The 13,581-nt window shown below is 48.0% G+C and overlaps 1 protein-coding gene across 1 annotated transcript in view; it reads left to right on the top strand.

Annotated features, from left to right (window-relative positions):
• The window catches only part of LOC137328124 (CD82 antigen-like), a 290,065-nt gene that overhangs the window by 22,065 nt on the left and 254,419 nt on the right, over positions 1-13,581 (top strand). The window lies entirely within an intron of this gene.

Here is a 13,581-nt window from a genome sequence, read left to right as displayed (position 1 = left end):
ACAGTCTCTCAGTAATAGTCCCGACACACTTCACACAGTCTCTCAGTAATAGTCCCGACACACTTCACACGGTCTCTCAGTAATACTCCCGACACACTTCACACAGTCTCTCAGTAATAGTCCCGACACACTTCGTACAGTCTCTCAGTAATAGTCCCGACACACTTCACACAGTCTCTCAGTAATAGTCCTGACACACTTCACACAGTCTCTCAGTAATAGTCCCGACACACTTCGTACAGTCTCTTAGTATTAGTCCTGACACACTTCACACGGTCTCTCAGTAATAGTCCCGACACACTTCACACAGTCTCTCAGTAATTGTCCCGACACACTTCACACAGTCTCTCAGTAATAGTCCCGACCCACTTCACACGGTCTCTCAGTAATAGTCCCGAAACACTTCACACAGTCTCTCAGTAATTGTCCCGACACACTTCACACAGTCTCTCAGTAACAGTCCCGACACACTTCACACAGTCTCTCAGTAATACTCCCGACACACTTCACACAGTCTCTCAGTAATAGTCCCGACACACTTCACACAGTCTCTCAGTAATAGTCCCGACACACTTCACACAGTCTCTCAGTAATACTCCCGACACACTTCACACAGTCTCTCAGTAATAGTCCCGACACACTTCACACAGTCTCTCAGTAATAGTCCCGACACACTTCACACGGTCTCTCAGTAATAGTCCCGACACACTTCACACAGTCTCTCAGTAATAGTCCCGACACACTTCACACAGTCTCTCAGTAATAGTCCCGACATACTTCACACAGTCTCTCAGTAATAGTCCCGACACACTTCACACGGTCTCTCAGTAATAGTCCCGACACACTTCACACAGTCTCTCAGTAATAGTCCCGACACACTTCACACAGTCTCTCAGTAATACTCCCGACACACTTCACACGGTCTCTCAGTAATAGTCCCGACACACTTCACACGGTCTCTCAGTAATAGTCCCGACACACTTCACACAGTCTCTCAGTAATAGTCCCGACACACTTCACACGGTCTCTCAGTAATAGTCCCGACACACTTCACACGGTCTCTCAGTAATAGTCCCGACACACTTCACACAGTCTCTCAGTAATAGTCCCGACACACTTCACACGGTCTCTCAGTAATAGTCCCGACACACTTCACACAGTCTCTCAGTAATAGTCCCGACACACTTCACACAGTCTCTCAGTAATAGTCCTGACACACTTCACACGGTCTCTCAGTAATAGTCCCGACACACTTCACACGGTCTCTCAGTAATAGTCCCGACACACTTCACACAGTCTCTCAGTAATAGTCCTGACACACTTCACACAGTCTCTCAGTAATAGTCCCGACACACTTCACACAGTCTCTCAGTAATAGTCCTGACACACTTCACACGGTCTCTCAGTAATAGTCCCGACACACTTCACACGGTCTCTCAGTAATAGTCCCGACACACTTCACACAGTCTCTCAGTAATAGTCCCGACACACTTCACACAGTCTCTCAGTAATAGTCCCGACACACTTCACACAGTCTCTCAGTAACAGTCCCGACACACTTCACACAGTCTCTCAGTAATAGTCCTGACACACTTCACACGGTCTCTCTGTAATAGTCCCGAAACACTTCACACAGTCTCTCAGTAATAGTCCCGACACACTTCACACAGTCTCTCAGTAATAGTCCCGACACACTTCACACGGTCTCTCAGTAATAGTCCCGACACACTTCGCACAGTCTCTCAGTAATAGTCCCGACACACTTCACACAGTCTCTCAGTAATAGTCCCGACACACTTCGCACAGTCTCTCAGTAATAGTCCCGACACACTTCACACAGTCTCTCAGTAATAGTCCCGACACACTTCACACGGTCTCTCAGTAATAGTCCCGACACACTTCACACGGTCTCTCAGTAATAGTCCCGACACACTTCACACAGTCTCTCAGTAATATTCCCGACACACTTCACACAGTCTCTCAGTAATAGTCCCGACACACTTCACACGGTCTCTCAGTAATAGTCCCGACACACTTCACACAGTCTCTCAGTAATAGTCCCGACACACTTCACACAGTCTCTCAGTAATTGTCCTGACACACTTCACACGGTCTCTCAGTAATAGTCCCGACACACTTCACACAGTCTCTCAGTAATAGTTCCGACACACTTCACACAGTCTCTCAGTAATAGTCCCGACACACTTCACACAGTCTCTCAGTAATAGTCCCGACACACTTCACACGGTCTCTCAGTAATACTCCCGACACACTTCACACAGTCTCTCAGTAATAGTCCTGACACACTTCACACAGTCTCTCAGTAATAGTCCCGACACACTTCACACAGTCTCTCAGTAATTGTCCTGACACACTTCACACGGTCTCTCAGTAATAGTCCCGACACACTTCACACAGTCTCTCAGTAATAGTCCCGACACACTTCACACAGTCTCTCAGTAATAGTCCCGACACACTTCACACGGTCTCTCAGTAATAGTCCCGACACACTTCACACGGTCTCTCAGTAATAGTCCCGACACACTTCACACAGTCTCTCAGTAATAGTCCCGACACACTTCACACAGTCTCTCAGTAATAGTCCCGACACACTTCGCACAGTCTCTCAGCAATAGTCCCGACACACTTCACACGGTCTCTCAGTAATAGTCCCGACACACTTCACACGGTCTCTCAGTAATAGTCCCGACACACTTCACACAGTCTCTCAGTAATAGTCCCGACACACTTCACACGGTCTCTCAGTAATAGTCCCGACACACTTCACACAGTCTCTCAGTAATAGTCCTGACACACTTCACACAGTCTCTCAGTAATTGTCCCGACACACTTCACACGGTCTCTCAGTAATAGTCCCGACACACTTCACACGGTCTCTCAGTAATAGTCCCGACACACTTCACACAGTCTCTCAGTAATAGTCCCGACACACTTCACACAGTCTCTCAGTAATAGTCCCGACACACTTCACGCAGTCTCTCAGTAATAGTCCCGACACACTTCACACAGTCTCTCAGTAATAGTCCCGACACACTTCACACGGTCTCTCAGTAATACTCCCGACACACTTCACACAGTCTCTCAGTAATAGTCCCGACACACTTCGTACAGTCTCTCAGTAATAGTCCCGACACACTTCACACAGTCTCTCAGTAATAGTCCCGACACACTTCACACAGTCTCTCAGTAATAGTCCCGACACACTTCGTACAATCTCTTAGTATTAGTCCTGACACACTTCACACGTTCTCTCAGTAATAGTCCCGACACACTTCACACAGTCTCTCAGTAATTGTCCCGACACACTTCACACAGTCTCTCAGTAATAGTCCCGACACACTTCACACGGTCTCTCAGTAATAGTCCCGAAACACTTCACACAGTCTCTCAGTAATTGTCCCGACACACTTCACACAGTCTCTCAGTAAGAGTCCCGACACACTTCACACAGTCTCTCAGTAATAGTCCCGACACACTTCACACGGTCTCTCAGTAATAGTCCCGACACACTTCACACGGTCTCTCAGTAATAGTCCCGACACACTTCACACTGTCTCTCAGTAATAGTCCCGACACACTTCACACAGTCTCTCAGTAATAGTCCCGACACACTTCACACAGTCTCTCAGGAATAGTCCCGACACACTTCACACAGTCTCTCAGTAATAGTCCCGACACACTTCACACAGTCTCTCAGTAATAGTGCCGACACACTTCACACGGTCTCTCAGTAATACTCCTGACACACTTCCCACAGTCTCTCAGTAATAGTCCCGACACACTTCACACAGTCTCTCAGTAATAGTCCCGACACACTTCACACAGTCTCTCAGTAATAGTCCCGACACACTTCACACAGTCTCTCAGTAATAGTCCCGACACACTTCACACAGTCTCTCAGTAATAGTCCCGACACACTTCACACGGTCTCTCAGTAATAGTCCCGACACACTTCACACAGTCTCTCAGTAATAGTCCCGACACACTTCGCACAGTCTCTCAGTAATTCCCCCGACACACTTCACACGGTCTCTCAGTAATAGTCCCGACACACTTCACACAGTCTCTCAGTAATAGTCCCGACACACTTCACACAGTCTCTCAGTAATAGTCCCGACACACTTCGCACAGTCTCTCAGTAATAGTCCCGACACACTTCACACAGTCTCTCAGTAATAGTCCCGACACACTTCACACAGTCTCTCAGTAATAGTCCCGACACACTTCACACGGTCTCTCAGTAATAGTCCCGACACACTTCACACGGTCTCTCAGTAACAGTCCCGACACACTTCACACAGTCTCTCAGTAATAGTCCCGACACACTTCCCACGGTCTCTCAGTAATAGTCCCGACACACTTCACACGGTCTCTCAGTAATAGTCCCGACACACTTCACACAGTCTCTCAGTAATAGTCCCGACACACTTCACACGGTCTCTCAGTAATACCTTCGACACACTTCACACAGTCTCTCAGTAATAGTCCCGACACACTTCACACAGTCTCTCAGTAATAGTCCCGACACACTTCACACAGTCTCTCAGTAATAGTCCCGACACACTTCACACAGTCTCTCAGTAATAGTCCCGACACACTTCACACGGTCTCTCAGTAATACTCCCGACACACTTCACACAGTCTCTCAGTAATAGTCCTGACACACTTCACACAGTCTCTCAGTAATAGTCCCGACACACTTCACACAGTCTCTCAGTAATTGTCCTGACACACTTCACACGGTCTCTCAGTAATAGTCCCGACACACTTCACACGGTCTCTCAGTAATAGTCCCGACACACTTCACACAGTCTCTCAGTAATAGTTCCGACACACTTCACACAGTCTCTCAGTAATAGTCCCGACACACTTCACACAGTCTCTCAGTAATTGTCCTGACACACTTCACACGGTCTCTCAGTAATAGTCCCGACACACTTCACACGGTCTCTCAGTAATAGTCCCGACACACTTCACACGGTCTCTCAGTAATAGTCCCGACACACTTCACACGGTCTCTCAGTAATAGTCCCGACACACTTCACACGGTCTCTCAGTAATAGTCCCGACACACTTCACACAGTCTCTCGGTAATAGTCCCGACACACTTCACACAGTCTCTCAGTAATAGTCCCGACACACTTCACACAGTCTCTCGGTAATAGTCCCGACACACTTCACACAGTCTCTCAGTAATAGTCCCGACACACTTCACACAGTCTCTCAGTAATAGTCCCGACACACTTCACACAGTCTCTCAGTAATAGTCCCGACACACTTCACACAGTCTCTCAGTAATAGTCCCGACACACTTCACACAGTCTCTCAGTAATAGTCCCGACACACTTCACACAGTCTCTCAGTAATAGTCCCGACACACTTCACACGGTCTCTCAGTAATACTCCCGACACACTTCACACAGTCTCTCAGTAATAGTCCCGACACACTTCGTACAGTCTCTCAGTAATAGTCCCGACACACTTCACACAGTCTCTCAGTAATAGTCCTGACACACTTCACACAGTCTCTCAGTAATAGTCCCGACACACTTCGTACAGTCTCTTAGTATTAGTCCTGACACACTTCACACGGTCTCTCAGTAATAGTCCCGACACACTTCACACAGTCTCTCAGTAATAGTCCCGACACACTTCACACAGTCTCTCAGTAATAGTCCCGACACACTTCACACAGTCTCTCAGTAATAGTCCCGACACACTTCACACGGTCTCTCAGTAATAGTCCCGACACACTTCACACAGTCTCTCAGTAATAGTCCCGACACACTTCACACAGTCTCTCAGTAATAGTCCCGACACACTTCACACAGTCTCTCAGTAATAGTCCCGACACACTTCACACAGTCTCTCAGTAATAGTCCCGACACACTTCCCACGGTCTCTCAGTAATAGTCCCGACACACTTCACACAGTCTCTCAGTAATACTCCCGACACACTTCGCACAGTCTCTCAGTAATAGTCCGACACACTTCACACAGTCTCTCAGTAATAGTCCCGACACACTTCACACGGTCTCTCAGTAATACTCCCGACACACTTCCCACAGTCTCTCAGTAATAGTCCCGACACACTTCACACAGTCTCTCAGTAATAGTCCCGACACACTTCACACAGTCTCTCAGTAATAGTCCCGACATACTTCCCACGGTCTCTCAGTAATAGTCCCGACACACTTCACACAGTCTCTCAGTAATAGTCCCGACACACTTCGCGCAGTCTCTCAGTAATACCCCCGACACACTTCACACAGTCTCTCAGTAATAGTCCCGACACACTTCACACGGTCTCTCAGTAATAGTCCCGACACACTTCGCACAGTCTCTCAGTAATAGTCCCGACACACTTCACACAGTCTCTCAGTAATAGTCCCGACACACTTCACACAGTCTCTCAGTAATAGTCCCGACACACTTCACACAGTCTCTCGGTAATAGTCTGACACACTTCACTCAGTCTCTCAGTAATAGTCCCGACACACTTCACACAGTCTCTCAGTAATAGTCCCGACACACTTCACACAGTCTCTCAGTAATAGTCCCGACACACTTCACACGGTCTCTCAGTAATAGTCCCGACACACTTCACACGGTCTCTCAGTAATAGTCCCGACACACTTCACACGGTCTCTCAGTAATAGTCCCGACACACTTCACACGGTCTCTCTGTAGTAGTCCCGACACACTTCACACAGTCTCTCAGTAATAGTCCCGACACACTTCACACGGTCTCTCAGTAATAGTCCCGACACACTTCACACAGTCTCTCAGTAATAGTCCCGACACACTTCACAAAGTCTCTCAGTAATAGTCCCGACACACTTCACACAGTCTCTCAGTAATAGTCCCGACACACTTCACACAGTCTCTCAGTAATACTCCCGACACACTTCGCACAGTCTCTCAGTAATAGTCCCGACACACTTCACACAGTCTCTCAGTAATAGTCCCGACACACTTCACACAGTCTCTCAGTAATAGTCCCGACACACTTCAAACAGTCTCTCAGTAATAGTCCCGACACACTTCACACAGTCTCTCAGTAATAGTCCCGACACACTTCACACAGTCTCTCAGTAATAGTCCCGACACACTTCACACAGTCTCTCAGTAATAGTCCCGACACACTTCACACAGTCTCTCAGTAATAGTCCCGACACACTTCACACAGTCTCTCAGTAATAGTCCCGACACACTTCACACGGTCTCTCAGTAATAGTCCCGACACACTTCGCACGGTCTCTCAGTAATAGTCCCGACACACTTCACACAGTCTCTCAGTAATAGTCCCGACACACTTCACACGGTCTCTCAGTAATAGTCCCGACACACTTCACACAGTCTCTCAGTAATCGTCCCGACACACTTCACACAGTCTCTCAGTAATAGTCCCGACACACTTCACACAGTCTCTCAGTAATAGTCCCGACACACCACACGGTCTCTCAGTAATAGTCCCGACACACTTCACACGGTCTCTCAGTAATAGTCCCGACACACTTCACACGGTCTCTCAGTAATAGTCCCGACACACTTCACACAGTCTCTCAGTAATAGTCCCGACACACTTCACACAGTCTCTCAGTAATAGTCCCGACACACTTCACACAGTCTCTCAGTAATAGTCCCGACACACTTCACACGGTCTCTCAGTAATAGTCCCGACACACTTCACACAGTCTCTCAGTAATAGTCCCGACACACTTCACACAGTCTCTCAGTAATAGTCCCGACACACTTCACACAGTCTCTCAGTAATAGTCCCGACACACTTCACACAGTCTCTCAGTAATAGTCCCGACACACTTCACACAGTCTCTCAGTAATAGTCCCGACACACTTCACACGGTCTCTCAGTAATAGTCCCGACACACTTCACACAGTCTCTCAGTAATAGTCCCGACACACTTCGCACAGTCTCTCAGTAATTCCCCCGACACACTTCACACGGTCTCTCAGTAATAGTCCCGACACACTTCACACAGTCTCTCAGTAATAGTCCCGACACAATTCACACAGTCTCTCAGTAATAGTCCCGACACACTTCGCAAAGTCTCTCAGTAATAGTCCCGACACACTTCACACAGTCTCTCAGTAATAGTCCCGACACACTTCACACAGTCTCTCAGTAATAGTCCCGACACACTTCACACGGTCTCTCAGTAATAGTCCCGACACACTTCACACGGTCTCTCAGTAACAGTCCCGACACACTTCACACAGTCTCTCAGTAATAGTCCCGACACACTTCCCACGGTCTCTCAGTAATAGTCCCGACACACTTCACACGGTCTCTCAGTAATAGTCCCGACACACTTCACACAGTCTCTCAGTAATAGTCCCGACACACTTCACACGGTCTCTCAGTAATACTCCCGACACACTTCACACAGTCTCTCAGTAATAGTCCCGACACACTTCACACAGTCTCTCAGTAATAGTCCCGACACACTTCACACAGTCTCTCAGTAATAGTCCCGACACACTTCACACAGTCTCTCAGTAATAGTCCCGACACACTTCACACGGTCTCTCAGTAATACTCCCGACACACTTCACACAGTCTCTCAGTAATAGTCCTGACACACTTCACACAGTCTCTCAGTAATAGTCCCGACACACTTCACACAGTCTCTCAGTAATTGTCCTGACACACTTCACACGGTCTCTCAGTAATAGTCCCGACACACTTCACACGGTCTCTCAGTAATAGTCCCGACACACTTCACACAGTCTCTCAGTAATAGTCCCGACACACTTCACACAGTCTCTCAGTAATAGTCCCGACACACTTCACACAGTCTCTCAGTAATTGTCCTGACACACTTCACACGGTCTCTCAGTAATAGTCCCGACACACTTCACACGGTCTCTCAGTAATAGTCCCGACACACTTCACACGGTCTCTCAGTAATAGTCCCGACACACTTCACACGGTCTCTCAGTAATAGTCCCGACACACTTCACACGGTCTCTCAGTAATAGTCCCGACACACTTCACACAGTCTCTCAGTAATAGTCCCGACACACTTCACACAGTCTCTCAGTAATAGTCCCGACACACTTCACACAGTCTCTCAGTAATAGTCCCGACACACTTCACACAGTCTCTCAGTAATAGTCCCGACACACTTCACACAGTCTCTCAGTAATAGTCCCGACACACTTCACACAGTCTCTCAGTAATAGTCCCGACACACTTCACACGGTCTCTCAGTAATACTCCCGACACACTTCACACAGTCTCTCAGTAATAGTCCCGACACACTTCGTACAGTCTCTCAGTAATAGTCCCGACACACTTCACACAGTCTCTCAGTAATAGTCCTGACACACTTCACACAGTCTCTCAGTAATAGTCCCGACACACTTCGTACAGTCTCTTAGTATTAGTCCTGACACACTTCACACGGTCTCTCAGTAATAGTCCCGACACACTTCACACAGTCTCTCAGTAATTGTCCCGACACACTTCACACAGTCTCTCAGTAATAGTCCCGACCCACTTCACACGGTCTCTCAGTAATAGTCCCGAAACACTTCACACAGTCTCTCAGTAATTGTCCCGACACACTTCACACAGTCTCTCAGTAATTGTCCCGACACACTTCACACAGTCTCTCAGTAATAGTCCCGACACACTTCACACGGTCTCTCAGTAATAGTCCCGACACACTTCACACAGTCTCTCAGTAATAGTCCCGACACACTTCACACAGTCTCTCAGTAATAGTCCCGACACACTTCACACAGTCTCTCAGTAATAGTCCCGACACACTTCACACAGTCTCTCAGTAATAGTCCCGACACACTTCCCACGGTCTCTCAGTAATAGTCCCGACACACTTCACACAGTCTCTCAGTAATACTCCCGACACACTTCGCACAGTCTCTCAGTAATAGTCCCGACACACTTCACACAGTCTCTCAGTAATAGTCCCGACACACTTCACACAGTCTCTCAGTAATAGTCCCGACACACTTCGCACAGTCTCTCAGTAATAGTCCCGACACACTTCACACAGTCTCTCAGTAATAGTCCCGACACACTTCACACGGTCTCTCAGTAATACTCCCGACACACTTCCCACAGTCTCTCAGTAATAGTCCCGACACACTTCACACAGTCTCTCAGTAATAGTCCCGACACACTTCACACAGTCTCTCAGTAATAGTACCGACATACTTCCCACGGTCTCTCAGTAATAGTCCCGACACACTTCACACAGTCTCTCAGTAATAGTCCCGACACACTTCGCGCAGTCTCTCAGTAATACCCCCGACACACTTCACACAGTCTCTCAGTAATAGTCCCGACACACTTCACACGGTCTCTCAGTAATACTCCCGACACACTTCGCACAGTCTCTCAGTAATAGTCCCGACACACTTCACACAGTCTCTCAGTAATAGTCCCGACACACTTCACACAGTCTCTCAGTAATAGTCCCGACACACTTCACACGGTCTCTCAGTAATAGTCCCGACACACTTCACACAGTCTCTCAGTAATAGTCCCGACACACTTCACGCGGTCTCTCAGTAACTGTCCCGACACACTTCACACAGTCTCTCAGTAATAGTCCCGACACACTTCGCACAGTCTCTCAGTAATAGTCCCGACACACTTCACACAGTCTCTCAGTAATAGTCCCGACACACTTCACACAGTCTCTCAGTAATAGTCCCGACACACTTCACACAGTCTCTCAGTAATAGTCCCGACACACTTCACACGGTCTCTCAGTAATAGTCCCGACACACTTCACACAGTCTCTCTGTAATAGTCCCGACACACTTCACACAGTCTCTCAGTAATAGTCTGACACACTTCACACAGTCTCTCAGTAATAGTCCCGACACACTTCACACAGTCTCTCAGTAATAGTCCCGACACACTTCACACAGTCTCTCAGTAATAGTCTGACACACTTCACACAGTCTCTCAGTAATAGTCCCGACACACTTCACACAGTCTCTCAGTAATAGTCCCGACACACTTCACACAGTCTCTCAGTAATAGTCCCGACACACTTCACACGGTCTCTCAGTAATAGTCCCGACACACTTCGCACGGTCTGTCAGTAATAGTCCCGACACACTTCACACAGTCTCTCAGTAATAGTCCCGACACACTTCACACGGTCTCTCAGTAATAGTCCCGACACACTTCACACAGTCTCTCAGTAATAGTCCCGACACACTTCACACGGTCTCTCAGTAATAGTCCCGACACACTTCACACGGTCTCTCAGTAATAGTCCCGACACACTTCACACAGTCTCTCAGTAATAGTCCCGACACACTTCACACGGTCTCTCAGTAATAGTCCCGACACACTTCACACAGTCTCTCAGTAATAGTCCCGACACACTTCACACAGTCTCTCAGTAATAGTCCCGACACACTTCACACGGTCTCTCTGTAGTAGTCCCGACACACTTCACACAGTCTCTCAGTAATAGTCCCGACACACTTCACACGGTCTCTCAGTAATAGTCCCGACACACTTCACACAGTCTCTCAGTAACAGTCCCGACACACTTCACAAAGTCTCTCAGTAATAGTCCCGACACACTTCACACAGTCTCTCAGTAATAGTCCCGACACACTTCACACGGTCTCTCAGTAATAGTCCCGACACACTTCACACGGTCTCTCAGTAATAGTCCCGACACACTTCACACAGTCTCTCAGTAATAGTCCCGACACACTTCACACAGTCTCTCAGTAATAGTCCCGACACACTTCACACGGTCTCTCAGTAATAGTCCCGACACACTTCACACAGTCTCTCAGTAATACTCCCGACACACTTCACACAGTCTCTCAGTAATAGTCCCGACACACTTCACACAGTCTCTCAGTAATAGTCCCGACACACTTCACACAGTCTCTCAGTAATACTCCCGACACACTTCACACAGTCTCTCAGTAATAGTCCCGACACACTTCACACGGTCTCTCAGTAATAGTCCCGACACACTTCACACAGTCTCTCAGTAATAGTCCCGACACACTTCACACGGTCTCTCAGTAATAGTCCCGACACACTTCACACGGTCTCTCAGTAATAGTCCCGACACACTTCACACAGTCTCTCAGTAATAGTCCCGACACACTTCACACAGTCTCTCAGTAATACTCCCGACACACTTCGCACAGTCACTCAGTAATAGTCCCGACACACTTCACACAGTCTCTCAGTAATAGTCCCGACACACTTCACACAGTCTCTCAGTAATAGTCCCGACACACTTCACACAGTCTCTCAGTAATAGTCCCGACACACTTCACACAGTCTCTCAGTAATTGTCCCGACACACTTCACACAGTCTCTCAGTAATAGTCCCGACACACTTCACACAGTCTCTCAGTAATAGTCCCGACACACTTCACACAGTCTCTCAGTAATAGTCCCGACACACTTCGCACAGTCTCTCAGTAATAGTCCCGACACACTTCACACAGTCTCTCAGTAATAGTCCCGACACTCTTCACACAGTCTCTCAGTAATACTCCCGACACACTTCACACAGTCTCTCAGTAGTAGTCCCGACACACTTCGCACAGTCTCTCAGTAATAGTCCCGACACACTTCACACGGTCTCTCAGTAATAGTCCCGACACACTTCACACAGTCTCTCAGTAATAGTCTGACACACTTCACACAGTCTCTCAGTAATAGTCCCGACACACTTCACACAGTCTCTCAGTAATAGTCCCGACACACTTCACACAGTCTCTCAGTAATAGTCTGACACACTTCACACAGTCTCTCAGTAATAGTCCCGACACACTTCACACAGTCTCTCAGTAATAGTCCCGACACACTTCACACAGTCTCTCAGTAATAGTCCCGACACACTTCACACGGTCTCTCAGTAATAGTCCCGACACACTTCGCACGGTCTGTCAGTAATAGTCCCGACACACTTCACACAGTCTCTCAGTAATAGTCCCGACACACTTCACACGGTCTCTCAGTAATAGTCCCAACACACTTCACACAGTCTCTCAGTAATAGTCCCGACACACTTCACACGGTCTCTCAGTAATAGTACCGACACACTTCACACGGTCTCTCAGTAATAGTCCCGACACACTTCACACAGTCTCTCAGTAATAGTCCCGACACACTTCACACGGTCTCTCAGTAATAGTCCCGACACACTTCACACAGTCTCTCAGTAATAGTCCCGACACACTTCACACAGTCTCTCAGTAATAGTCCCGACACACTTCACACGGTCTCTCTGTAGTAGTCCCGACACACTTCACACAGTCTCTCAGTAATAGTCCCGACACACTTCACACGGTCTCTCAGTAATAGTCCCGACACACTTCACACAGTCTCTCAGTAACAGTCCCGACACACTTCACAAAGTCTCTCAGTAATAGTCCCGACACACTTCACACAGTCTCTCAGTAATAGTCCCGACACACTTCACACGGTCTCTCAGTAATAGTCCCGACACACTTCACACGGTCTCTCAGTAATAGTCCCGACACACTTCACACAGTCTCTCAGTAATAGTCCCG

This window comes from Heptranchias perlo, chromosome 12 (assembly GCF_035084215.1).
Source record: "Heptranchias perlo isolate sHepPer1 chromosome 12, sHepPer1.hap1, whole genome shotgun sequence".
In the NCBI taxonomy this organism is placed as follows: domain Eukaryota; kingdom Metazoa; phylum Chordata; class Chondrichthyes; order Hexanchiformes; family Hexanchidae; genus Heptranchias; species Heptranchias perlo.
This window is presented reverse-complemented; position numbering and strand designations above follow the sequence as displayed.